The sequence below is a fragment of the Bubalus bubalis genome, chromosome 20 (genome assembly GCF_019923935.1).
Source record: "Bubalus bubalis isolate 160015118507 breed Murrah chromosome 20, NDDB_SH_1, whole genome shotgun sequence".
In the NCBI taxonomy this organism is placed as follows: domain Eukaryota; kingdom Metazoa; phylum Chordata; class Mammalia; order Artiodactyla; family Bovidae; genus Bubalus; species Bubalus bubalis.
Window position 1 is genome coordinate 55667810 of NC_059176.1, and position 26189 is coordinate 55693998.

Below are 26189 nucleotides of genomic sequence, written 5' to 3' on the forward strand. Positions count from 1 at the left end.
TTTTGAGTACCTGCATATCCCATGGAGTATTGGTCTGGGTGAAACATTGCTTTCTCTTGTAGATAAGATAGCAATTTTGTAAAACCCAGTAAGTCAAACTCATTCCAAAAGTAAAATATTCCTGATTCACTTAGACTTCCTACCTAAGCTGACACATTTGCTCATGAAAATTACTTGAGATATCTTTATATTGATAGGTGGAAACTATTCTTTGCTCTTTAGCAGTTCCTAAAAGCAAGTAATACTTGAATTTGTTCCTCCTGAGAATGAAGGGGTGATGAAGGGGTAGGGGGAAGCTCAAGGAGGTGTTAACAGTAAGAGCAATAAAGAATCTAAGGAACTGATAACTATTTCTTATCAACAGCTGCTATTGAAAAGGAGCATATCTTTCTGTACTGTTGTACTCTTAACCACTGACTGGCTGGTATCTGGTCAGTCTTAGGATTCAAGTAGCCCACGTGGCCATGGGCAGCAAACCCTTGAACTGCTGCAGTGCCAGGCCATGTCTGAGCTGGTTCATAGGGATGTCATGGAGAAAAACACAGTTTCTATGTCATGGCAGAGGTATTTCTCTAGTCCAAATGACAAGGGTCTCATATCTCTCCCACCATCACAATTGGATCAAGAGACACACAGTTCAGCATACAGGTGTGAGACCCACTCTGGACCGTTGTCATTGCTGGGCAATCAGCAGATATAGCCAAAACAAGCTAAAAAAGAGGGTATAAACCCTTCCAGAAACCCCATTAGTAAAAACATCTATGTAAGGTGTGGATACTGAGCAGTTTGGGATGAAAATGAATTCTCTCCAACTGATGCTGGCCAATCCAGAGCAACCAGTGTGGGTGTGAAGTTTATGTGGGTTGGGGATGGTATGTGAGACTTTGAAAATTAAAGGTGATCCAAACTGGCTCAGAGGTATTTTTTTCTATGTTTCTTTACATGATTTCTTCTGCGAAGAGCGCCTCTCATCTCATTAGGTCTTTCTATAATCCACCCACCATAACAATCCTCCATAATAACAAGTGTCCTCTCTATGCCACGGGGACACCACGCTTGAGGCTATGTGTGCCCCACATCTGTGATTTCCTCATGTGTACTCAGCCGCTCAGTTGTGTCTGACTCTTTGTGACCCCATGGACTATAGCCCACCAGGCTCCTCTATGGAATTTTCCAGGCAAGAATACTGGAGTGGGTTGCCATTCTCTATTCCAGGAGATCCTCCCAACTCAGGGATAGAACCTGAGTCTCCTGCATCTCCTGCATTGGCAGGCAGGTTCCTTACCACTGCGCCACCTGAGAAGTCCATAATTTCCTCCTGCCTGTTTAAATCTTCCCTCTCCTTTAAAGCTCAGTTGAAGAACATTCTATATGAAGAAGTTCACAAAGCCATCGATAGTTCAAGAAGTCATCTATAGATGACTCCAGCCCCAAAGATATCACTCATCTCTGAATTTACATGCCACTAATTTTCCATTTTATTACATATTATTTGATACTATAAGGCTACCCACGGTGTATTCCTCAATAAAATCATACTCAAAGTCAGAAATTAAAACTTTGACTTTGTTTGCCCACACTGTACCTGGCACAGGCATGGGCATATGGTAGACAAAGAGCAGTTGGGTTGTTCAAAAGTTGAAAACCAGCACATAGATAAAAAGAAGTCAGACTAGATAAACCTTCCGTATCAAAAATGTCTAAATTACATGCTGATCCAAAATTATATTATCTAAAAAATCAAGGCAAGTATATTTTCCAGCCATTTGGAAGCCAGTGATGGATTTTAAAAAAAATCTCCGCAATGGCTGCAAATTGCAAAGACAACATAGTTATGGGAAAGAGTGAGGGAGTGAAGGAGGGAAGGCAAGATTTTATTTCAAACTGACCTTTATAAAACATTCAAAGGATGCAGAGGGAAAGTTAAGGATGACAGACAGCGAGCCAGGTGCTGCCTTACAGAGTGAAAGGATGACGAGGAAAACAAGTGCTAATTGTGAGGGGAGGAGGAGATGAAAGGGCATCCCATGAAGGACAGGGGCAAGAGCCCTGTGCACAGGGCCATGAGAACTACATCCCCCTCTGACAGCCTTCCTCACCAAAGGTGTAGACAAATTAGAAACCATGCCCAGGTGAACAGAAGCATCCGGATGGCTGGGAGATCCGCAAAGCGTACTCTGGAACATGGAAAAGTACAGTTATGAAAGCTCTCATGGTTCCCATGCATCACTCTGAACCAAACCATGGTCCTCCATTTTCTAGAAGCACAGTATTTTAACATATATGATGTGCCGGGGACTTGACACACGTGACTCCTAATTGCACACCAACCTAACGATGCTAGCGGTGTTACTTTCATTGTGTAGAGGAGGATACGAAGGTTCAGAGGATTAAAGCCAGTTACCTATTCACCCATTCAACAAGGATCTTTTCCCAAAAGTTTTTAAACTTTTTTGTTTTGTTTTTTGTTTTAATCGTGGTAGTTTCAGGCGAACAGTGAAGGGTCTCAGTCATACACATACTTGTATCCATTCTCCCTGAACTCCGCCCCCATCCGGGTTGGCACGTAACATTGCGTCGAGTTCCGTGTGCTATACAGTAGGTTCTGGTTGGTTATCCATTTTGAATGTAGCAGTGCATGACCTTCCCAAACTCCCTAACTATCCCTTCCCCCAGGCAGCCATAAGTTCATTTTCCAAGTCTATGAGTATCTTTCTTCCACGAGGATATATTGCTGCCTTATTCTATGCTAGGAGCAGAGTACTAAGTGGAGATCAAGGCAACAATGTCTGCCCTCATGAAGTTTACACCCAAAGCTCATGGACATAGAGCTGGAGAGTGTAGGTACTATTTGAACTTTGATTCTAAATCCCATAGTCTCTTTTTCTCTTCTACCCCAACAAAGAAAGCCTACAAATAGTTCTATTTTTAGACCTGTCAAAACTACCTAACAATGTCATTATAAAAACTTTTTGTCTCAACAACACTTATTGAAAAGACTGTTAAAACTACCAGAGGGAATATGAAAGTGTGTGGGAAATCTGGAAGGAAAACTTTTCTTACCTCTTATATTACTAAAGCAATACATAGAAGGCTTCTATGGTAGACTGAGAAAACAGGGGGGCTCCCCCTTCTCTGAAAAACAGAAATTGTGGGAAAGGGTTATCAAAAAATTATAAAACTGAGCTTGAAAATAAAACAAGAAAAGGAAAATCTGAGATTCCAGAAATAAAGAACCTTCAAGCCAAGTGACCACAATTAGGGGAGTTCATGGACTATGGCTCCTATGGATACTGAAACCAAACAAATTCTAGGGGTTAGGGTTTTGAAACCCATGTGAGTCGTCAAACCTAGGAGCTGGGGAGCTAGGTATAAGGCCCTGAACCTGGAGTTACAAGAGCTACTCCGTCTCCCAGAAGAAGACAAAACATCACCCAGAGTCTTGAGAATGGGGCAAGGAAACTTGTCCTCCTGGGTCCAGGGATAAATAAAAATAAGTCAACTCTAAGAAATGGAAATTCAGAAACAACGGATCCATAGTCCAAAATTAAGCCAGATGATGAAGAAACCCCAAGCTGAGAAAGGAATACAAAGCTAGTCCTGAATTAGTGGAAACTCCTAGAACACTTGCTAAAGCAAACCCAAAATTCTACTACATGGACACTTCTACAACCCATCATAGATGCGAAAGCCCCTACCAGAGGTAAATTCACAATAATACGTAAATCCAATGAGAAAATGAAATACAATGAGGCTGGGTCTGCAAACACATCAACTGAAGCGTTGGAGCTAGTACAACAATTTGAGAGGGACTAAAAGATAAGCAAAAGAATGAAGGAGATGGAAGCAATAGGAAATATAATGAATAGGTCAGAATTTTTGAGAAGACATATTCTAAGGAAAATTAAGAGGGGCTCTTAGAAATTAAAAATTTAGTCATTGACATTGAAAACCCCAGTGCACATTCAGTAAGCAAATTAGATAGATGCAGCTGATAGAGAAAAGTCAGCCAGCCAGAAGAAAGCACTAAAGACATACTCTAAATACTATAGAGAGAGAGAGAGAGATGGACATTATTAAATAACTATTGAAATATATGAAGAATAGAATAAGAATATATGGAATATATGAGGAATAGAATAAGAATATATTGAATATATGAAGAATAGAAAAACATCTATGATGTCGGCTCTAGAAATAGACATTGAAAACAGAGGGAGAAGTTTATTAAACAAAAATAGTTGAAAACTATTTCCAATATGGGTTCTTACTTTGAAGAGCACAGAGAATCAAAAGAATATAGAAACATTAATTCCAGCAACATTATAGTAAAAGTACAAAACACTTAAGGAAAAAAATCTTGAAAGCTAAAGAAGGAAAAAAAGTCACAAATCACCTACAGAGGAATGACAATCAGACTGACACCATATTTCATATTTGCATCAGTAGATGCCAGCATTGTATCCCCAACAGCTAGGGGAACCTATCAACCTAGAGTTTTCTACCTAGATAATCTTCGATTATGCTGTTTAGCATGGAAGATGGTAGGCACTAGTCAAATGTGGCTCGAGCACTTTAAATGTAGCTAACCCAAACCCAGGTGCCCCGTAAGTGTAAAATTCACTCTAGTTTTCAAAGACTTAGGAAAACAAGAATGAGAAATCTCTTTAATTTTCACACTGATTGCATGTTGAAACAACAGTATTTTGGATATACTGAGTTAAATAAAATGTATTAACATTTAATACATCTTTTTAAAAACTTTAAAAATCAGTCCTACTAATCTCTGCCCAGTAACTGAAATTCACCACCTTTCTCGAACTTCAGGCTATTTTTTACTTAATCTCTTAATTATCTCCTTGGCTACCCTGTACTTTAGAACTTTCTTAGTTTCAAATAACACATTTATTTGTAGACTCATTTTACCCGTGTCTCTCCTCACTAAAATGAATGTAAACTCCATAGAGCCCATATCTGCCACGTTCACCTGTGTATCAGGGATCTGTGTATCAGGGACTCTGTCTTGGTTGTAATTAGGAATGTGTACTTCAACAAAGGGTGGCATGTTTTGAATATGCCTGTATTGAAGCTGCCTATTTGACCTTGGGGAAAGTCACTTAACTTTTCTGAGCTTTTATTTAAGCTTTTCTTCTTTCTTGATGTGGACCATTTTTAAAGTCTTTATTGAACTTGTAACAATATTGTTTCTTTTATGTTTTGGGGGTGGTTTTTTGGCCCACAAGGTATGTGGGATCTCAGATCCTCAGGGATTGTACCTGTACACCCTGCATTGGAAAATGAAGTCTTAACCACTGGACCACCAAGGAAGTCCCTGAGCTTTTATTTCTTTGGTTTTAAAGAACGTAATCCTCTGTTCAAGATTTTTATGAAAAAAATGAATAAGATAGCTCATAGATTAGCTCCTTCTGCCTGCTGCTGCTGCTGCTAAGTCGCTTCAGTCATGTCCAACTCTGTGTGACCCCATAGACGGCAGCCCACCAGCTTCCCCGTCCCTGGGATTCTCCAGGCAAGACCACTGGAGTGGGTTGCCATTTCCTTCTCCAGAGCATGCCTAATAGTTTTAAACTTTTGCTGGGGTCTTAGTTTATAAAGTTGATGACATGGAGAGGCCCATGCCATTGAAAGAGGAGGCTGTTAACTCACAGTTCCCTTAGAAATGAGCAGTATGACACTCAGATCCACATGGACCAGTGGACCAGTGCCCATCAGGAGAAAAAAAACAGCAGTGAAGGGAAAGTATAAACCACAACCATTATTGAAATTTCCATGGAAAAAGCAAAGCAAGGTAGAGTAAATATTTTAAGATGGGTTGGTTTGGGAATTTCCTGGTAGTCCAGTGGTTGGGAATCTGCTTTCCAACTTGGGGGACCCAGGTTTGATCCCCAGTTGGGGAACTAGGATCCCACATGCCACGGGACAACTAAACCCACTGGCCTCAACAAGAGAGGACAGCATGCTGCAACTAACATCTAATGTAGATAAGTAAATATAAAAGATTGGTTAGTTTGAATAATTCCAGTGAGCTCTGGGGCATAAGGGATGCTGCTGGTTATCTGGCTTTGGGTGATTTAGCACAGCAGAATATGGACTTATTTTGTGATAGTTAGTTGGGGATATGGACTCAAGATCAGTTGGTGTGAATACAACAGGTGTATTCAAGGGCAAGTCATGTACACGATCTCTAGAATTAACTAGCCCTAAGCAGCAGGAGGGGGCAGCTTCTTTCTAGCCAGCAAGCCCCTACTCCATCAAGATGTCAACACATCATAAAATGGTATGGATGTAAACACAACCATAAAAACACATGGTTAACACATTATCAAGTTATCTCACCATATCCTGGAGTTTACCCAAGTTCATGTCCATTGAACTGGTGATACCATCCAACCATCTCATCCTCTGTTGCCCTCTTCTCCTTCTGCCTTCAATCTTTTCCAACATCAGGGTCTCTTCCAGTGAGTCAGCTGTTCACTGGAATACTCCCTGACTAAGCCTATGTTATAAACCACTCACAGTGGCTGGAGCAGAAAAGAAGATACAGACATATCCCAGGAGCCCTCAGTCAGCTGGGCCTAAGGAATGAACTGGATGGGGGATGTCACACAGATATTCTTTCCTCTGTTCCTCTTTGCTTCTCTGCTTTGCTTCTCTTGCTTCCTCTACAGGCTGATGATCTGTCACTTCAGTGCACATGGCAGGTTAAAGGTGGACCACTGTAGCTGACTGGCCTGGTATGAACAAGGTACCCATCTCTAGTCTAATCAAGTGTTGCTAGGCAATGAGTCACATTATCCAAAATGGCTGCCAAATGCCCTCTGCTCTGGGAGAAGAAAGTTTAGGTGGGCAAGCTGAGCCAAGCAGATAAATATGATCACCATGGTTGAACAGTTCAAAAGATGCTGGTTAAAATGTGGGCTAAATGAAATTAAACAGGACACCTCAGGCCACAAAGTTAGTGTGCATTATATATTTTAAAAAGGGCAATATATTATGCAGTGTTAATCCAACATTCAACTCCAAACACCTTTTTCTCCCAAAGATTTATGAAATATCATGTAACCAGCATCCTGTAGAAGACAATTGCCAAAGGGCAGAGGTTATGGCATATTTTTTTAATCATTTTTATTTATTTTTGGCTGTACTGGCTTTTCTCTAGTTGCAGTGAGTGGGGGCTGCTCTCCACTGAAGTGCATGGGCTTCCCATTGCAGTGGCTTCTTCTGTTGCAAAGGACTGGCTCTAGGGCGCATGGGCTTCAGTAGATGCAATTCCCAGGCTCTACAGCCCAGGCTCAATATTTATGGCACGCGGGCTTAGTTGCTCCATAGCATGTGGGATCCTTCTGGTCCAGGGATCAAACCTGTGTCTCCTGCATTAGCAGGTGGATTCTTTACCACTGAATCACTAGGGAAGTCCTATGGCATATTTTTTTTAATTTCCAAAGTGCCTTGACCATTTGGCAGAGGTTCAGAAAACTTTGCTCCTCTGGTTTTATTTGTATGTCTTCTATAATGGATATATGGAGGCACTGAAGATCGAAATTATTTCATGAGAAACAACCCAAGAAGAAAGGGGCTGAGTGGGGGCTACTCTCCACTGAAGTGCATGGGCTTTTCATTGCAGTGGCTTCTCCTGTTGCCAAGTACCGGCTCTAGAGCACACAGGCTTCAGTAGTTGCCTGTCCAGAAGACCCAGAAGTCTTGGGTCTTAATATAGAATCAGAGCTGGAGCGAGATCATTCCTCTGATCCAATTGTCTCATGTTAGAAGGCCCAGAAAGCTCAATGACTGGCCTGACATCACACAGCAAGGTAGTAGCAAAGATGAAACCAGAACCAAAGTACCACGAGTAATTTGATAGGGTCTACAAGGGGGCTCCAGAGAAGGCAATGGCAACCCACTCCAGTACTCTTGCCTGGAAAATCCCATGGACGGAGGAGCCTGGTAGGCTGCAGTCCAAGTGGTCACTGAGAGTCAGACATGACCAAGTGACTTCCTACTTTCACTTTTCACTCTCATGCATTGGAGAAGGAAATGGCAACCCACTCCAGTGATCTTGCCTGGAGAATCCCAGGGACAGGGGAGCCTGGTGGGCTGCCGTCTATGGGGTCACACAGAGTCGGACACGACTGAAGCGACTTAGCAGCAGCAGCACAAGGGGGCTCACTGTTAAAATGGCTCATCATGTTGACCTTGCAATCAAAGAATAAAATCACAGTGACCCTTGAGACTGACCAAATTGCCCAGTGTTCTGTTTTCTCACTGGCGCCTACCTTCTCAAAGCTATGAGACCACCAGATTCCAGACCTCTGGCTACATGACCACAGGACTCAACTACAGGCCAAAAACTAACCATCTCTTCAGAGAATTTTTCATTGGCAGGGTATAAGAAAGACCCCATCAGAAAGGGAGAATGCTGGTTCTCCTTAAGGGCCAGTCACCCTCTTGTTTCCCTCTAATAAATTTCCTTTTTGCCTGACTGCCTGGCTCCCTCTTTTTCTCTGAATTCACCTTACATAATTAACAGTAGACCAACTTCAGATGTGTTCAAGGTAGAGGTTTAATTTTTCAAATATTTGCCAAGCCTGCATTGAGCTAATTGACACAGAAGTACTATAGAGGCACCTGGATTTTATGAAAAGAGGAGCAAGTGTTTTACAAGTTCAAGGACAAAAATCCATATTTACCAGTCCAAGCTCTCCTCACGAGACTCCAGGATGGCACTTCACATCCATTCTGACAGACACAGAGGCTGCCTATACTCAGAGTGAGATCCCAAGGGGAGCCTCTCAGAGTATTTAATCCTTAATTTAAAACCTAAGGATTATTCAGCCTGTTCAAGAGTTTAACTCTGTCATCAAAGGTTAAACCACTACAGGGTTCTGCATGCAACAAAGCAGGAAATTAGCTCAGGAGCCCTGGGTCCAAGTGGAAATAAAGATGGGCTGCAGGAAACTGACTCTACCTCTGTATAAATGACCCCACCTAGAGCTTTGCTGCAAGTGTTACTGAGAGAGTCCAAGCTCTCTCCACTTGCCACACAACAGGCCAATAAGTCTGGGAGATGCAAGGGATATGACTTTATTCAGAGAGCTGGCTGATGGAGAGAAGATGGCAGATTAATGTCTCAAAATAACCATCTTGTTGGGGCCTGGATATCAGATTCTTTTATGGGATCAGAGATGGGAGGAGTTGAGGAAACAAAGAAAAAGACCATTTAATTCTTATAAATATCTCCTAGAATGGCATGCCTCAGGCAGGGGAATGTGTTCATTTCTTTCCTCCTGCAAACTACAGGTGGACAGAGTTATGAACAAAGGCAATTTATTTTTTTTTACTTTACAATATTGTATTGGTTTTACCATACATCAACATGAATCCGCCACAGGTGTACACATGTTCCCCATCCTGAACCCCCCTCCCACCTCCCTCCCCGTACCATCCCTCTGGGTCATCCCAGTGCACCAGCCCTGAGCATCCAGTATCATGCATCAAACCTGGACTGGCGATTCGTTTCACATATGATATTATACATGTTTCAATGACATTCTCCCAAATCATCCCACCCTCTCCCTCTCCCACAGAGTCCAAAAGACTGTTCTATACATCTGTGTCTTTTTTGCTGTCCCGCATACAGGGTTATCATTACCATCTTTCTAAATTCCATATATATGCATTAGTATACTGTATTGGTGTTTTTCTTTCTGGCTTACTTCACTCTGTATCATAGGCTCCAGTTTCATCTACCGCATTAGAACTGATTCAAATGTATTCTTTTTATGGCTGAGTAATACTCCATTGTGTATATGTACCACAGCTTTCTTATCCATTCGTCTGCACCGAGGAAACCAGAATTGAAAGAGACACGTGTACCCCAATGTTCATTGCAGCACTGTGTATAATATCCAGGGCATGGAAGCAACAAATGTACTTTAGTTTAACAGTCGGGCAGAGTGGGGTAGGGTTCCCCGAGTCAGGCCTTTATGTATGCTGTAATAACAAAAGTGGCCAAAAGCAAGGATTAAAGTCACAGAAACAGATCCAGTGCAGAGTCAAAATTAACCCTTCCTGGGTAGAAGAGGAAGGCAGGGGACACATACCTCCAACAGCCCCAGAGCAAGCACTGACACCCCTTGAAACCCGCTCTCCCCACACCCCAGTACTTACATTTACATCCAGTGCAGAAAAGAGTACAGCAAGAATACCCTGGTTTTGAGCCATCATGTGTCAAGTACCTTAGAGTAGGGGTCCCCAACCTCCAGATGTAATGCCTGATGATCTGAGGTGGACCTAGTATAATAGTGCACAATAAGTATAATGAGCTTGACTCACCCCCAAACCACACCCCCTCCACCCCGTTCATGGAAAAGCTGTCTTCCACAAAACTGCTCCCTGGCACCAAAGAGGTTGGGAACCGCTGCCTTAAGAGCATGAAGATTTTGCTTGGCCCAAAGCCTGTGACAGAAACCATTTTAGACTCACCCCTGAAGACTTCTATCATGAAATGGGAAAGGATCAGTTAATGGAACACGCCCTTCAAAATGATGAAACGGAGAATGCTTTATAACCAAGCCCCAGCCTTCCGGACAGTTAAGCAGTTTATATACACACACATCAGGGGATGGAAACGTTGCAGGCAATGGAAAGGGCTGGGAGAATTAAAGCCACAGCAGCAAGACCCCCATAGAAAACTCAGTTGATGTTTGTTCTCAAAAATCCATCTTCCTGAAAAAGTCCCTCCCTAAATCAGGATTAGTCCCCCTCTCCCCCCAGCCCTGCACTGTACCCAGCAGAGCCATCAGAGGCTGTTTTGCTAGGTGTTTGATTATGGCAAATGGTACAAGACAGAGTCAACACTCAGTGACTTTTTTGCCAATTGGCTGAAATAAAAACACATCAGGTACCCCTGGAATTGATGAAAGAGTTTAAAATTATCTAGGGCTTCCCTGGTGGTAGTAGGGGTAAAGAACTTGCCTACCGATACAAGAGATATAAGAGATGCGAGTTCCATCTCTGGGTTGGGAAGACCAGAGTAGGAAATGGCAGCCCATTCCAGCATTCCTGCCTGGACAATCCTATGGACAGAGGAGCCTGATGGACTACGGTCCATGGGATCCCAATGAGTTGGACACAACTGAAGCGACTTAACGTGCATAATTAACCTAAGCAGATCCCCACTCTGCTCCAGCCACTCCTCTTGAAGGGAGAGGCAAGCCCATGGAGGTCTCCTCCCACTGTCCACACATTAGATGTGTTTCAGGTTATTCCTTCCTGGAGAATTTTGCCTGTTCATGTGTCTTTCCTCTTTACTTGATTTTCTCAGCATCGGTTGCAGCATCTCAACCCAAGAGCTGGATCAGCTGAGCGTACAAAAGCTTCATGATTCTCCATTCCCTCTGTCACTGTTTTGATTTAATTGGGGCTTCCCTGGTGACTCAAATGGTAAAGAATCTGCCTGCAATATGCAAAACCTGGGTTCAATCGATCCCCTGGAGGGTGGCATGGCAACCCACTTCAGTATTCTTGCCTGGAGAATCCCCATGGACAGAGGTGCCTGGCAGGCTATAGCCCATGGGGTCGCAAAGAGTCAGACACGACTGGGTGACTAAGCCCAGCACAGCTACAGAATGACCTTTCAGTTCAGTTCAGTTGCTCAGTCGTGTCCAACTCTTTGCAACCCCATGAATCGCAGCACGCCAGGCCTCCCTGTCCATCACCAATTCCCGGAGTTCACTCAAACTCACGTCCATCGAGTCGGTGATGCCATCCAGCCATCTCATCCTCTGTCGTCCCCTCCTCCTCCTGCCCCCAATCCCTCCCAGCATCAGAGTCTTTTCCAATGAGTCAACTCTCCCCATGAGGTGGCCAAAGTACTGGAGTTTCAGCTTTAGCATCCTTCCTTCCAATGAACACCCAGGACTGATCTCCTTGCAGTCCAAGGGACTCTCAAGAGTCTTCTCCAACACCACAGTTCAAAAGCATCAATTCTTCGGCGCTCAGCTGTCTTCACAGTCCAACTTTTGTTTATACAATTTTATTTCCTAAGAAACAGTGATTCATTATGAAGCACTCAGAAAACAAAAGTAGAGAGAAAATTCTCCTCCAAATCCATCATAACGCTACCAAAATAAAATTATTGACTAACCCTTCTTTTCGTCTTTACACATTTATATGTATATAGACAACTAAGAGCTACCATTTATTGAGTACTTTGGTAAGGATTCAGACCTTTTCATTTAATTCTCACTGTAATTATAGGTAGTAAATACAACTTATCACCATATGAGACTATACTGTATATGCAATTTTGTGGGGTCTTTTTTGCTTTTAAAATTTAAAGTAAGTATTTTCCACTTTACTAAAACTTTTTATGGCTATCATTTTTAATGATTTCATATTTTTAGACATACTTTAAAATGCTTTTATTAAAGATTTGTTTTCAATTTGCTATTTTATAAATAACACTATGATGAACAGCTTTATGCCTGCTTTCTGTATTTAACACTATTTTTTTAGGATAGTTTCTCAGAGAGGGAACCACTAAGTCAAATGAGGAGTGTGTGTATGCTCAGTGGTGTCCAACTCTTTGTGACCTCATGGATTGTAGCCCACCAGGCTCCTCTGTCCATAGAGGTATCCAGGCAAGAATACTGGAGAGGGTTTCCATTCCCTCCTCCAGGAGATCTTCCCAATCCAGGGATGGAAACTGAAGCTCCTGAGTTGGTAGATAGGTTCTTTACCACTGAGCCACCTGGGAAGCCCAAATGAATATAAATATTTTTTAAAGTTTTATTCAGTTATTTGCAGAACTGTTCCCTGTGATTTAAAGCAATTTTATGTAATTCAAAGAATGTGATGATGTCATTATCAGAAGTTACTAAACTATATTATATTGTTAAAAGTGAAAGATCACTTGAAGAAATTTTAGAACATTTCACCCTAAAATTTTCATGCAAAACTAAAAATGCTACTTAATATACAGAGTAAAAGCTTTTTCAAAGTGTGCTAATGTAATACAAACTATTTGCAGGTAATTTTGGTATATCAAAGTATGTGTGTAGTCGATTCAGTTGTGTCCAACACTTTGCAACCATATGGACTGTAACCCACACCAGGCTCCTCTGTCCATGCGATTATCCAGGTAAAAATACTGGAGTGGGTTGCCATGCCCTCCTCCAGAGGATCTTCCTGTCCTAGGGATCAAATCTGTATCTTCTTACATCTCCTGCACTGGCAGGCAGGTTCTTTACCACTAGTGCCACCTGGGAAGCCCAAGTAAAAGCATAAAACATTTAAAATTTAGCCACAGTCATACCCAGAGATGGTCAGATTTAAGATGTCAGTGGCTTTCTCTCCATTCCTTAATAGAGAGATCAGATACATAGCTAATAGTGTGTAATCCATTTTTATACTTTTTTTTTTTTTTTTTTTTTTTTTTTTTTTTACTGAATATTGTACAGTGTAAACCTCCTAAAGGATCTTGATGCTTCTACTCAAGCGCTTCCCAGGCATGTTGAACATGCTCCACAGCTTTCGGGCAGCTCATTCCAGGCTACCTAGCAGTGTCCACAGCCCTGGTTAGGCACCGACATCGAGGGCCCGTCCCTCACTACTAACGCCCAGATCCCACCTAGAGGGAGCTTCTCTGGCCGCTGTCACTGCTGTGTCAGGCCGGATGGCTGAGCATTCGCTCTTGTATTAAACAAAATGCCCATCAGCTCTCTGCTGACCCAGGGAAGGCAACAGATTTCAAGAAAATGAAACTTTGACCAGGAACAGACTCCTTTTGGCTGAGCAGCGGGAACCGACTTTGATGACTAACTTGTCAAACCCATCAGATACGAGTGTGTGCGGCTGGAGGTATTTTTAGAGACCTGACGCAGCTCGGGGAGGGCGGTAGGGAGTCTAGTGTGGTACTTAGGTTCAGTGACAAGCAGCGTAACCTATTGAAAGCACCTCCTGACCTCAGCTTGGGGGGAGAAGTCCCTTCATTGACTGCTGGGCTCTCCCTCACCCCCCGGAGCTGGTGGTCACAGCTTGCAGAAAGCATGCTGCTCCTGCTTGTCCACAGCCTCTGCTCACAGTGCTGGGCTGTCGTCCCCATTTCAGAACGAGGAGATGCTGAGACTCGAGGAGATTCACCTCTGCCTGGTCTCTGCAGGAGCTACACCACACACCTATTTACCTCCGACTATGGTAAATACATCCCGTATCTGGTGTTTACCCTCACAACACCCTTCCCCTTGTATTTATGGATCAGAAAGAAAGCTGCAGAGCCACCGAACTGGCAGCCTCAATTACTGGGTGACTAAAGCTAGTCCTTGGCTGTCTTCGAAACAATGCAAGAGGAAGAAATGTGCGCCTGTGGCTGAGTCGTGTCGATGTATGGCAGAATCCATGACAATGTTGTGAAGCAATTGTCCTCCAATTAGAACAATTTTTTTTAAAAAAGCAATCCAGACGCTGACACCTTGTTCCTCATCACTGACTCCTGTGACCCCTCATCTTATGTAAGCCCCTGGACTCCTCATGGAGGAGGGTGCAGTTCTTGAGGCATGAGCCTTCTGTTTATCCCTCTCCACCGGCTGAGAAGCAAAGCCCCCTTTCTATTTCCTCTGAACTCTGTTTCTGTATTTTTTATTCGACTTTGGTGGGCAGAGAAAGCCAAGATTTTGGCAATAGGACCAAGACAAAAACAAGCTTTATCAACTGTAAAAGAACAGTGACTATCCAGCTGGGCACTCTAGAGTTTGCCACGGTCGATGCAGTTCTCATAAAGACCCAACCTAGTTAAGAATTCTAGAAATTATAGACCAGAAAGAGACCTTGGAAATACATGGGCAAGAAATTTCACATGGCTGCCCTTCGCAGCCTGAGGCCCAGCAACTGATACCATCCCCAGAAGTGGACTTAAAACAGTTAAGCATGTTGCCAAAATTTAAAGTTCAAGTGGTTTCACATAAAAGTCTGGGTTGCTGGCTTACCTTGAAAAGTGGGACAGCTTCCAGCAGCGAGCTTCACCTCTTGCTTCATGACTTGAGCCGCTCCCACTTAGGGGTGCATAGCCTCCAGCTTGCACCAGTTTCCACAGTAGATCTAGGTTCCCTAAGACCCCATTTGTAGACGAGTACACTGACCTCCAGAGACCCTTACAAGTTGCCCAACATCAGACAACTTGTTTTTTCCCTGCTCCATGCTCTTGGCCACAGGCAGGCATCAGCCACAACTATGTGCTCCTTAGTCTTCAGAGTGGCTTTTATGAGCTTCTAGGATGTTCCCCCCCCCCCCTTCCTTTTAAAGCCCAGCTGATCTCTCTCTTCATTTCTAAATTAAAGTTCTCTTCTACCAATAACGTGAGGTGGGTGGGGGTGGGGAGGATGGGGCTCTTCAATAGAAAATCCCTGTTCAGTGACTCAATGCTGGGAAGCATTTGTAATCTCTCTTACCTTATTGTGCACATGTGCCTGAGTGTGTCCTGCATGCGTGCTCAGTCGTGTCAGACTCTGTGACCCCATGGGCTGCAGCCCGCCAGGCTCCTCTGTCCATGGGATTCTCCAGACAAGAATACTGGAGGGAGTAGCCATTTCCTTCTCCAGGAGATATTCCCAACCCAGGGATGGAACCCACATCTCCTGCATGGACAGGCGGGTTCTTGACCACTGAGCCACCTGGGAATCCCCTCTCTAATCTCAGATGCTCATAATAATCAGCTGCCCTGGCCTCACCCCAGACAAACTAAGTCAGCTACTCTGGACCCAGGTGTAGGTAGCTCTTCTGCTACTCAGATGATTCCAATGTGCCATCATGGTATCTGATTGCTCCCGGAGGTTGTGGAACCAGCCTCCCTGCTGAGTGCTTATGAGACCTCCTGGGTAATTTACATCAGTTTGAAGCATTCTGGAAACTTCTCTCATCTGGAAAATGGGGAGGATAGATTAGGTTTATGATTTCCAACTTGGGTGCTTTGCCCCTCAGCATCCACTGAGGAAGTGATGAGGTCATGGAGCTACTGTGGATATTGCAAAATGTCTAGTAGAGATGGCACACTTAGCTGTGTTAAGGCATATTTACACATGTTAATAAAGATGCTTCTGCTGGAATTACATTTACTTGGTGTGCTGATTCTACTTGCAAAATATGGGGTTTCAGGGCGAGGGGAAAATCTTGTCTGTGAATAAAACTGAGAGAAGGAAGGAATGAAACAAGGAAGGAGAGAGGGAGAAATTGGGGGAGAGAGGGAGAAATTGGGAGAGAAAGGGGGAGGGAGAACAGTCTGGCCCTCTATGATTTGATGATTAACCTGGAAAGAGAGGAGTAACTTCTGAGGCAGTATATAGTCTTTGAATATCCCCCTTCCTTAAAAGAATTCTGCTGCTGCTGCTGCTGCTAAGTCGCTTCAGTCATGTCCAATTCTGTGCGACCCCATAGACAGCAGTCCACCAGGCTCTGCCGTCCCTGGGATTCTCCAGGCAAGAACACTGGAGTGAGTTGCCATTTCCTTCTCCATTGCATGAAAGTGAAAAGTGAAAGTGAAGTCACTCAGTCACGTCCGACTTGTAGACACCCAATGGACTGCAGCCCTCCATCCATGGGATTTCCCAGGCAAGAGTACTAGAGTGGGTTGCCATTGCCTTCTCTAACACAATTCTTTTTAAGTGCTACTTCCTTCCTAACCCCCTTCTTTGTGGAAGGCTGGGCTTCCCTGGAGGCTCAGACCATAAAGAATCTGCCTCCAGTGCAGGAGACCAGGGTTCGATCCCTATATCAGGAAGGTCCCCTGGAGAAGGAAACGGCTGCAGTATTCTTGCCTGGAGAATCCCATGGACAGAGGACTCTGGCAGGCTGCAGTCCATGAGTCACAAACAGTTGGACACAACCGAGCAACTAACACTTTTACACTTTCTAATACCTGGAAGCCAACACCCCTGAAAAGAATAAGTCCTTAATTCAGGGACCTCAACCCAGAAGGCCTGGTTTACCTTAATGAGCCCCAGCAGTTTGACAGCCAGAACCAGGCAAGGCAACAGGGATGATGACAATGTTGTCGGGTCACTTGTCAGTGGGCAGTGACAAAAAAATAAAACATTTTGCTACACAACAGATAAGTGCTCCCTGACAATCTGTCTGCTTTTATTTTTTTGAAGTCTTCCTCCCACTTTATTCTCACCCAGCGGTTACATTATTCTAGCCAACATGACCATTTCCTCAATAAACATTTTCTTGGCCTAAAACTAGGAGGAATTTCATCAAGGAAGCAGGGACTGTGTTCGTTAGGCTGGTTTTTCTCTTTGCTGCGTCTCCTGGGGAAATGCCCGTGCTGAGTTTCACTCTCGCAAACGCAGGCAGTCTGGTGACCATTGCTAGGCAACATGTCATCATAAATATTTCATCAGTGAAACAGAGTCTGTCTCATCCTTCGTCTGGTTGGTACTTCAGCTCTCCTTTATAAAAACAATAGAAAAAAAAAGATAGAAATCCATGACGCCTACATTCCCTGAAATCCATGATGAGAAACTGATGACAATGGAATCAAATAGAAAATTCTTCAAATCCAGGCAATGGCAATCATTAGAGAATATAATGGGGAAAAAATCCCAATAATGTCTTAGCTTGGGCTGCTATTAAAAAAAAAAAAACTGCCATAGGCGGGGTGGCTTAAACAATAGACACTTATTTCTCAGTTTCAGAGGCTGGAAGTCCAAGATCAAAGTCCTGGCAGTCTGCTCAGGTGAGGGCCCCCTTCCTGCCCTTGAGATAATTGCCTTCAGTGCAGTATGCAAACCAGTCAGAATGCTCACCATCAAAAAAATCTACAAACAATAAATGCTGGAGAGGGTGTGGAGAAAAGGGAATCCTCCTACACTGTTGCTAAGAATGTAAGTTGGTACAGACACCATAGAGAGGAATATGGAGGTTCTTTTAAAAAACTAAAAATAGAGCTACTATATAATCCAGCAATCCCACTCTTGGGCTTGTATCTCGAGAAAACCATAATTCAAAAGATACATGCACCCCAATGTTCACTGAAGCACTATTTGCAATAGCCAAGACATGGAAGCAGCCGAAGTATCCATCAACAGATGAATGAATAAAGAAGATGTGGTATATACATATATATCAGTTCAGTTCAGTCGATCAGTTCAGTTCAGTTCAGTCGCTCAGTCGTGTCTGACTCTTTGCGACCCCATGAATTGCAGCACACCAGGCCTCTCTGTCCATCACCAACTCCCGGAGTTCACTCAGACTCATGTCCATCGAGTCAGTGATGCCATCCAGCCATCTCATCCTCTGTCGTCCCCTTCTCCTCCTGCCCCCAATCCCTCCCAGCATCAGAGTCTTTTCCAATGAGTCAACTCTTCACGTGAAGTGGCCAAAGTACTGGAGTTTCAGCTTTAGCATCATTCCTTCCAAAGAAATCCCAGGGCTGATCTCCTTCAGAATGCACTGGCTGGATCTCCTTGCAGTCCAAGGGACTCTCAAGACTCTTCTCCAACACCACATTCAAAAGCATCAATTCTTCAGCGCTCAGCCTTATTCACAGTCCAACTCTCACATCCATACATGACCACAGGAAAAACCATAGCCTTGACTAGACGGACCTTTGTTGGCAAAGTAATGTCTCTGCTTTTGAATATGCTATCTAGGTTGGTCATAACTTACCTTCCAAGGAATAAGCGTCTTTTAATTTCATGGCTGCAGTCACCATCTTCAGTGATTTTCGAGCCCAAAAAATAAAGTCTGACACTGTTTCCACTGTTTCCCCATCTATTTCCCATGAAGTGATGGAACCAGATGCCATGATCTTCCTTTTCTGAATGTTGAGCTTTAAGCCAACTTTTTCACTCTCCACTTTCACTTTCATCAAGAGGCTTTTGAGTTCCTCTTCACTTTCTGCCATAAGGGTGGTATCATCTGCATATCTGAGGTTATTGATATTTCTCCCAGTAATCTTGATTCCAGCTTGTGTTTCTTCCAGTCCAGCGTTTCTCATGATGTACTCTGCATATAAGTTAAATAAACAGGGTGACAATATACAGCCTTGACTTACTCCTTTTCCTATTTGGAACCAGTCTGTTGTTCCGTGTCCAGTTCTAACTGTTGCTTCCTGACCTGCATACAGATTTCTCAAGAGGCAGGTCAGGTGGTCTGGTATTCCCATCTCTTTCAGAATTTTCCACAGTTTGTTGTGGTCCACACAGTCAAAGGCTTTGGCATAGTCAATAAAGCAGAAATAGATGCTTTTCTGGAACTCTCTTGCTTTTTCCATGATCCAGCGGATGTTGGCAATTTGATCTCTGGTTCCTCTGCCTTTTCTAAAACCAGCTTGAACATCAGGAAGTTCACAATTCACATATTGCTGAAGCCTGGCTTGGAGAATTTTGAGCATTACTTTACTAGCATGTGAGATGAGTACAACTGTGCAGTAGTTTGAGCATTCTTTGGCATTTCTTTGTGACCCCATGGACTACAGCATGACAGGCTTCCCTGTCCATCATGAACACCTGGAGCTTGCTTAAACTAATGTCAATCGAGTTAGTGATATCATCCAGCCATCCCATCCTCTATTGTCCCCTTCTCCTCCTCCCTTCAATCTTTCCCAGCATCAGGGTCTTTTCCAATGAGTCGGCTCTTCACATCAGGTGGCCAAAGTACTGGAGTTTCAGCTTCAGCATCAGTCCTTCCAATGAATATTCAGGACTGATTTCCTTTAGGATTGACTGGTTCGATCTCCTTGGAGTCCCAGGGACTCTCAAGGGACTCTATATAAATATATATGTATATGTGTATATATATATATGTATACACACAATGGAATATGACTGACCCACTAAAAAGAATGAAATAAGGCCATTTGCAGTAGCATGGATGGACTTAGAGATTGTCATACTAAGTGAAGTAGGTCAAAGATAAATATCCTATAATACTGGTCATATGCAGAATCTTAAAAAAATGATATAAATGAAGTTATTTACAAAACAGAAACTGACTCACAGACTTGGAGAATAAAATTATGGTTATCGGGGGAAGAGAGGAAGGTGGGCTAGATTGGGAGTTTGGGATGAACATGTACACTCTGCTGTATTTAAAATAGACAACCAACAGGGGCCTACTGTAAAATAAATAAATGAAAAGATGACTGCCTCCTTGCTGCATCCTCACAAGGCAAGGAAAGGAAGCACTGATGTTTCTTCTTGTAAGGGCAATAATCCCATCTTGGGGGGCTCCACCCTAACGACTTCATCTAAATCTGACCTTCCCAAAGGCATTCTTTTATTTATTTATTTGCTGATAAAGTAAAAGATTTTATTGGGAAGGGATGCCTGGGTGGAGACCAGCAGGGTAAAGGACCATGGAAGAATGACTGTGCCACAGAGCTCGAGTCTCAGGTTTTATGGCGATGGGGTTAGTTTCCAGGCTGTCTCTGGCAATCATCTTGCTTGGTCCCTGTGTGGGGATTCAGGGTCCTTCCTGGTTTCATGTGCATCTCTCAGCCAAGACAGATTCCATCACGAGCCCTTACTTATTAATGCCATCACTTTGGGGGTTAGGGCTTCAAAATATGAATTGGAGGAGGGACAGAAACATTCAGCCTATAACAAATATAATCCAAAAAAAATTAAGTAGTGCTCAGCAAAACTTTTCAGTGATACATTGGCACATTTTTATGAAAATAAATAAATAAAGGATTCAACGGTGACTAAATACTACAGTTACAACTAATTCTTTTTCATGAAATACCAAAACAGAGACAAAAGTCTAGAACATAAACAAATTATCAAGAGCCATTTTCTCAGGGGATTTGAACTATGGGTGTAATAGAATTCTAAGGCATCCCCCCAAGATTCCCACCTTCTCACATATATGCCTATAATGCTTCAGTTGAGTGTGGGCAGGACTTATAAATATAATGGAATATATTTATAGGTATGTTATGCTACTACTGCTAAGTCACGTCAGTTGTGTCCAATTCTGTGTGACCCCATAGATGGCAGCCCACCAGGCTCCCATCCCTGGGATTCTCCAGGCAAGAATACTAGAGTGGGTTGCCATTTCCTTCTCCAGTCTCACAAAACCTAGCCAGGCCTATGGCAAAAAGGGATTTTTCAGATATAATTAAGATTCCTAGTTGATTGAATCAATGGGAAGATTATCTTGGGTGGGCCTGACCTAATCAGGTGGAAACCGGCTATGAACTGCCCACTGGGACTAAGTGGCAGGGAACTAAGTGGCCTCCAGGAGCAGAGCATAATCCCCAGCTGACACTTAACAAGAAAACAGGGACTTCAGTTCTACTGGGAACTGAATTCAGCAACAACACTGAATGAGCCTGGAAGATGACCCCAAGCTTCAAAGGAGAGCCAGAGCATGGCCCACACCTGGATCATGGCCCCCTGAGACCCTGAGCCAAGATCCAGCTAAGCTGTGTCCAGACTAAATCTTCAGAAACTATGAGACAACAAATTTGTGTCATTTTAAGATGTTTGTGGCATTTTATATGTAGCAATAGGAAACAAGGGGATGATTCTCCTTTTCTGTATTTTTTGTTTGTTTGTTTTAATTATTATTATTATTATTTTACTTTACAATATTGTATTGGATTTGCCATACATCAACATGCATCCACCATGGGTGTACACGTGTATTTTTGTATAACAAACTGAGTACAAAGTTGAAGACTCTATTTGGAGCCCAGAATTTTTAAAGAAATAATTACATCATCATTGGCAGCCTGAGCAGATAAAGTTTCCCCCAATTTCCTGGCCCTGGGGACACTTTCACCAACTTCCTTCCTGACCCTCACTAAGAGAGTTTCATCATGACACTAACTCAGAATCTATTTTTTAGAAATATGTCTTATAAGTGGACCTTAATCTGCAAATAAACTGGAAATAATCTTCCTAAGGAAATAGAGAAGTTCATAGGAATGGATGTAAATAGATGTCCATCACTATCTTGCTTATAAAGATAAAATTCAGAACATGCATAAGGGCCTAGTAATAGGCGATTGATTAAACAAAGTACGTTTCATTCATTCAGGGAATACTATGCACTCATTTTAAAGATTATATAGCTCAGTGTTATAATGTCATGTTTATGATATATGTATGTATGTTAGTCTCTCAGTCATCTCTGACTCTTTTTTGACCCCATGAACTGTAGCCCACCAGATTCTCTGTACATGGGATTTTCCAGGTAAGAATACTGGAGTGGGTAGCCATCCCCTTCTCCAGGGGATCTTCCTGATCCAGGGATTGAACCCAGGTCTCCTGCATTGCAAGTGGACTCTTCACAGTCTGAGCCACCAGGGAAGCCCATTATAATATACTGTCACATGTGAAAAAAAAAAATACAAGTTACAAAACTTTATGTTTAACAGAATCTTAATTTGTTAAAAAATAGGATGGTTATATTGATACTCATATGGATCTAGAGATGGAGATAGATTAAAACTGCAAGGATGTACATCATGGTGTTAACAGTAGTTACCTCTAGGCATTGTGATATGGTATTTTCTTTTCTGTTCATTTGGATTTTCTAATTTTTCTTCAACTTATTCAATAGACATAGAAGATACATGAGGCAGCTCATCGTAAGAAAGATTTACATTTCTATTTAAATAGTCAATAGCTTTGACTTCCCTTGAGTTTTGTTAATATTCCTAATGGTCATATCTATTGATGGATTCTTAGACTTGGTCTCTGTAAATAATACTCGGATAAATCTGTTTTCTTAGCATTAAGGGTGTGTTTTCCAAATGCAGATCTTGAGAGTTGGTACTCAATTATGTTTGTTGTGGTCGTTTCAAAACATACAAAAAGCACTGAGCATTCTCACATCCATGAAACTCATAGTAGAAGACACTCTTACTGAGAAAATAAACCCTTTGATCTTCTTCCAATCACCTTAAACTGAAGTTTAGGCAATAATCTCACTTTTCAGGGTCAGAGGTCTTATGTTCTCTGCCAAAGCCATCAGAACAAAAGCCATTTAAAGTCATGGGACAATCACCAAGTATGTTGACCATCAAAATTTCTTCCCAGTGAGGTTAAACCCTTGGTTGAAAGAGTACATCTCTGTACATAATCCAGGGAATAGAAAATCCTTTACTACTTGGAGGGTGGGTGTGACTGAGGGTTTTGCTACCAGCTGGATAGCGTAGACCAGTGGTTATAAATAGGACATGATTCTGGTCCCCAGGGGATAATTGGCAATGTCTGGAGATATTCTGATGATCACATCTGGAGCGGGGAATATGCTACCAGCATCTAGTGGATAAAAGCCAGGGATGCTGCTAAACGTTCTGCAACATACAGGACAACCACACAACAGAGAATTTTCTAGTCCAACATCCACGGTGTTAAGCTTGAGAAACCCTGGCTAAAGGGTCAGATACACGCAAAACAGGTGACGTGAAGGACCTGAAAGAGGTAGTAACAGAACTCTCTTACAAGCATAACACCCCCACACAGAGCAACAGCAAGAGTTATACCCAATTCCGGACAATATGAGATAACCAGGAGCAGATGCACCCTCCTGTCTTACACGACTTGATGACTTGAGACTGTCATACGGAGTGAAGTCAGTCAGGAAGAGAAAAACAAATACTGTGTATTAACACATATGTGTAGAATCTATGCAATGCAGAAACACAGAAAACAAATGTATGGACACCAAGAAGGGAAGGGGGAATGGGGTAAATTAGGAGATTGGGATTGGCATATATACACTGCTATTTTAAAAATAGATAACTAATGAGAACCTACTATACAGCAAAGGTGGGGTACAATCTGTTTGTAGGACATATATTAACCTTAAAAATGCATTCCAGTATACATTGTTTTGGTTGTTTAGTCGCTAAGTTGTGACTGACTCTTTTCAACCCTATGGACTTTAGCCTGCCAGGCTCCTCTGTCCATGGGATTTTCCAGGCAAGAATACTGGAGTGGATTTCCATTTCCTTCTCTAGGGGATCTTCCCAATCAAGGGGTTGAACCCATGTCTCCTACACTGGCAAGTGGATTCTTTACTAACACTGAGCCACCTGGGAAGACCTCCAATACACATTAAGTGCAGACAAATAATGTTTGATTCCACTTATGTGAGATACCTAGAACAGCCAAATTCATAGAATCAGAAAGTACATTCGTAGATGTCAGAAGTGGGAGGTGGGAGGGAGGGGGGTGGGGAATTAGTGTTGAATAAGAAAAGAGTTTCAGTTTAGGAAAGTGAAAAATTTGGGAAATTGATGATGGTGAGAGCTGCACAACTATGTGAATGTACTTAGTGCTACTGAAACGTACAGTTAAATACGGTTAAAATAATATATTTTATATTATATGACTTTCACCAAAATTTGAAAAAAAAATTTTAAAAAGAAATTAGACAAATATATCTAAGACAACATTTATCAGATATTAGACAACTTGTGGGGAGGCAGGATGAAGCTATACAAAAGGGGTCCTGCATCTTTGGCTGAGTACTAATTTATATGTGCTTGAGAGAAAATGTTTGGGACGTGTTTGACATCTACCAAAGATTGGGGGAAGAGCTACCAGAAAAGAGTGAATAGAACAATTTCCAGGGCTACACAGGGCTGGGTACAGTTTATGTTCCCACACGCCAGAGTGGTATAACCTCTTAATACATGTGATGGATAGACTCCTCAGAAGCACACTGGCTTAGTTGTGGGGTCAAATTAGCCCTAGACTAAAGGCCCCTGTGACCAGCCCTAAGAAAACTTAAATCTCAAAAGGATCAATCTGATTCCAAGTAATTTGCGGACCAAGACAAAAATTCAATAATCTATGAAAGAATATAGCAAAATCCAGGAACCACCAACATAAAAATACACAATATCCAGCATCAAGTTAAAAATCACGAGACAAGTTAGGCCCTCTCCAGTGGTCCAGTGGTTAATAATCTGCCTTTCAATGCAGGGGACGCAGGTTTGATCCCTGGGCTGGAAGATTCCACACCTAGAGCCTGTGCTTTGCAAAGAAAAGTAACTCCCACTCACCACGACTATAGAAAGCCCGTGGGCAGCAACGAAGACCAGCACGGCCAAAAATAAATAAATAATAAATAAGGTAAAAAAAAAAAAAAAACAACTACCAGACAAGTAAAGAAACAGGAAAATAAGACCTGTAACCACAAGAAAGATCAATGAACAGAATCAGACCCAGAAATCACAGACATGATAGAAATATGAGACAAGGACATTTTGAAAGATTTTATAAGTATGTTCTATACATTCAAGAAGGGGGAGAAAAACATGACAAAGAAAGCATGAAATATTGCATATTTTATGAAAGAAAAGAAAGCACAAAATATTGCAAGGGATGATAAATTTCTTCACTCTGGTGCTTATGAGCATGTGTTTTGCTGGGCACTGTGACAAGAGAGATGGGTAAGACTCAGTCTCTGTTCTCCTGCAACTCATGAATTAGTAGAAAAGATAGCCACAGAAATGATTAAATTTGATAGATTGAAGAATGCCTGGGGAGATTAGAGGAACACATAAAGGTTGTGGGTGGTGAGTACCTACCATAGAGCTGAGGGATAGTGCTGTGCTCCAGGATATCCCTCAGTAGAGCTGAGGGATAGTTCTCTATCATGTGTGCGTACGTGCTCAGTCACTTCACTGATGTCCGACTCTTTGTGACCCTATAGACTGTAGCCTGCATGCTCCTCTGTTCATGGGATTCTTCAGGCAAGGATACTGGGGTGGGTTGCCATGTTCTCCTTCAGGGGATCTTCCCTACCCATGGATTGAACCCAGATCTCCTGCTTCTCCTGAATTACAGGCAGATTCTTTACCTACTGAGCGACCTGGGAAGCCACTCTCTATCATAGGGACAAATAATAATAGCCAACTTCATGCAACAACAAAAAAAGCAATTATTGGATAACTATATGTAAAAACATATTGGAAGCTTAGGAACAAAATAGCAAAATAGAGACATAAAAACAGAAATAAACCCTCCTCTCTCAAAAAGTGAAAATGAAGTGAAACTGAAGTCGCTCAGTCATGTCCAACTCTTTGGGACCCCATGAAATATAGCCCACCAGGCTCCTCTGTCTATGGGATTTTCCAGGCAAGAGTACTGGAGTGGGTTGTCATTTCCTTCTCCAAGGAATCTTCCCGACACAGGGATCGAACCCTGGTCTCC

The 26189-nt window shown here is 42.6% G+C and overlaps 1 long non-coding RNA gene across 2 annotated transcripts in view; it reads right to left on the reverse strand.

The window, feature by feature from the left end:
* The window catches only part of LOC123330738, a 31352-nt gene extending 16033 nt beyond the window's left edge, over nt 1-15319 (reverse strand). Inside the window, exons 1-2 of one of the 2 annotated variants that reach the window (XR_006546828.2) lie at nt 15003-15319; nt 10186-10308 (exon numbers count right to left, since the gene is read on the reverse strand). This is a non-coding gene — a long non-coding RNA (uncharacterized LOC123330738). The remainder of the gene's footprint in view (nt 1-10185; nt 10309-15002) is intronic. The other variant, XR_006546829.2, reaches the window with a different exon arrangement.
* Nucleotides 15320-26189: the final 10870 nt, after the last annotated feature.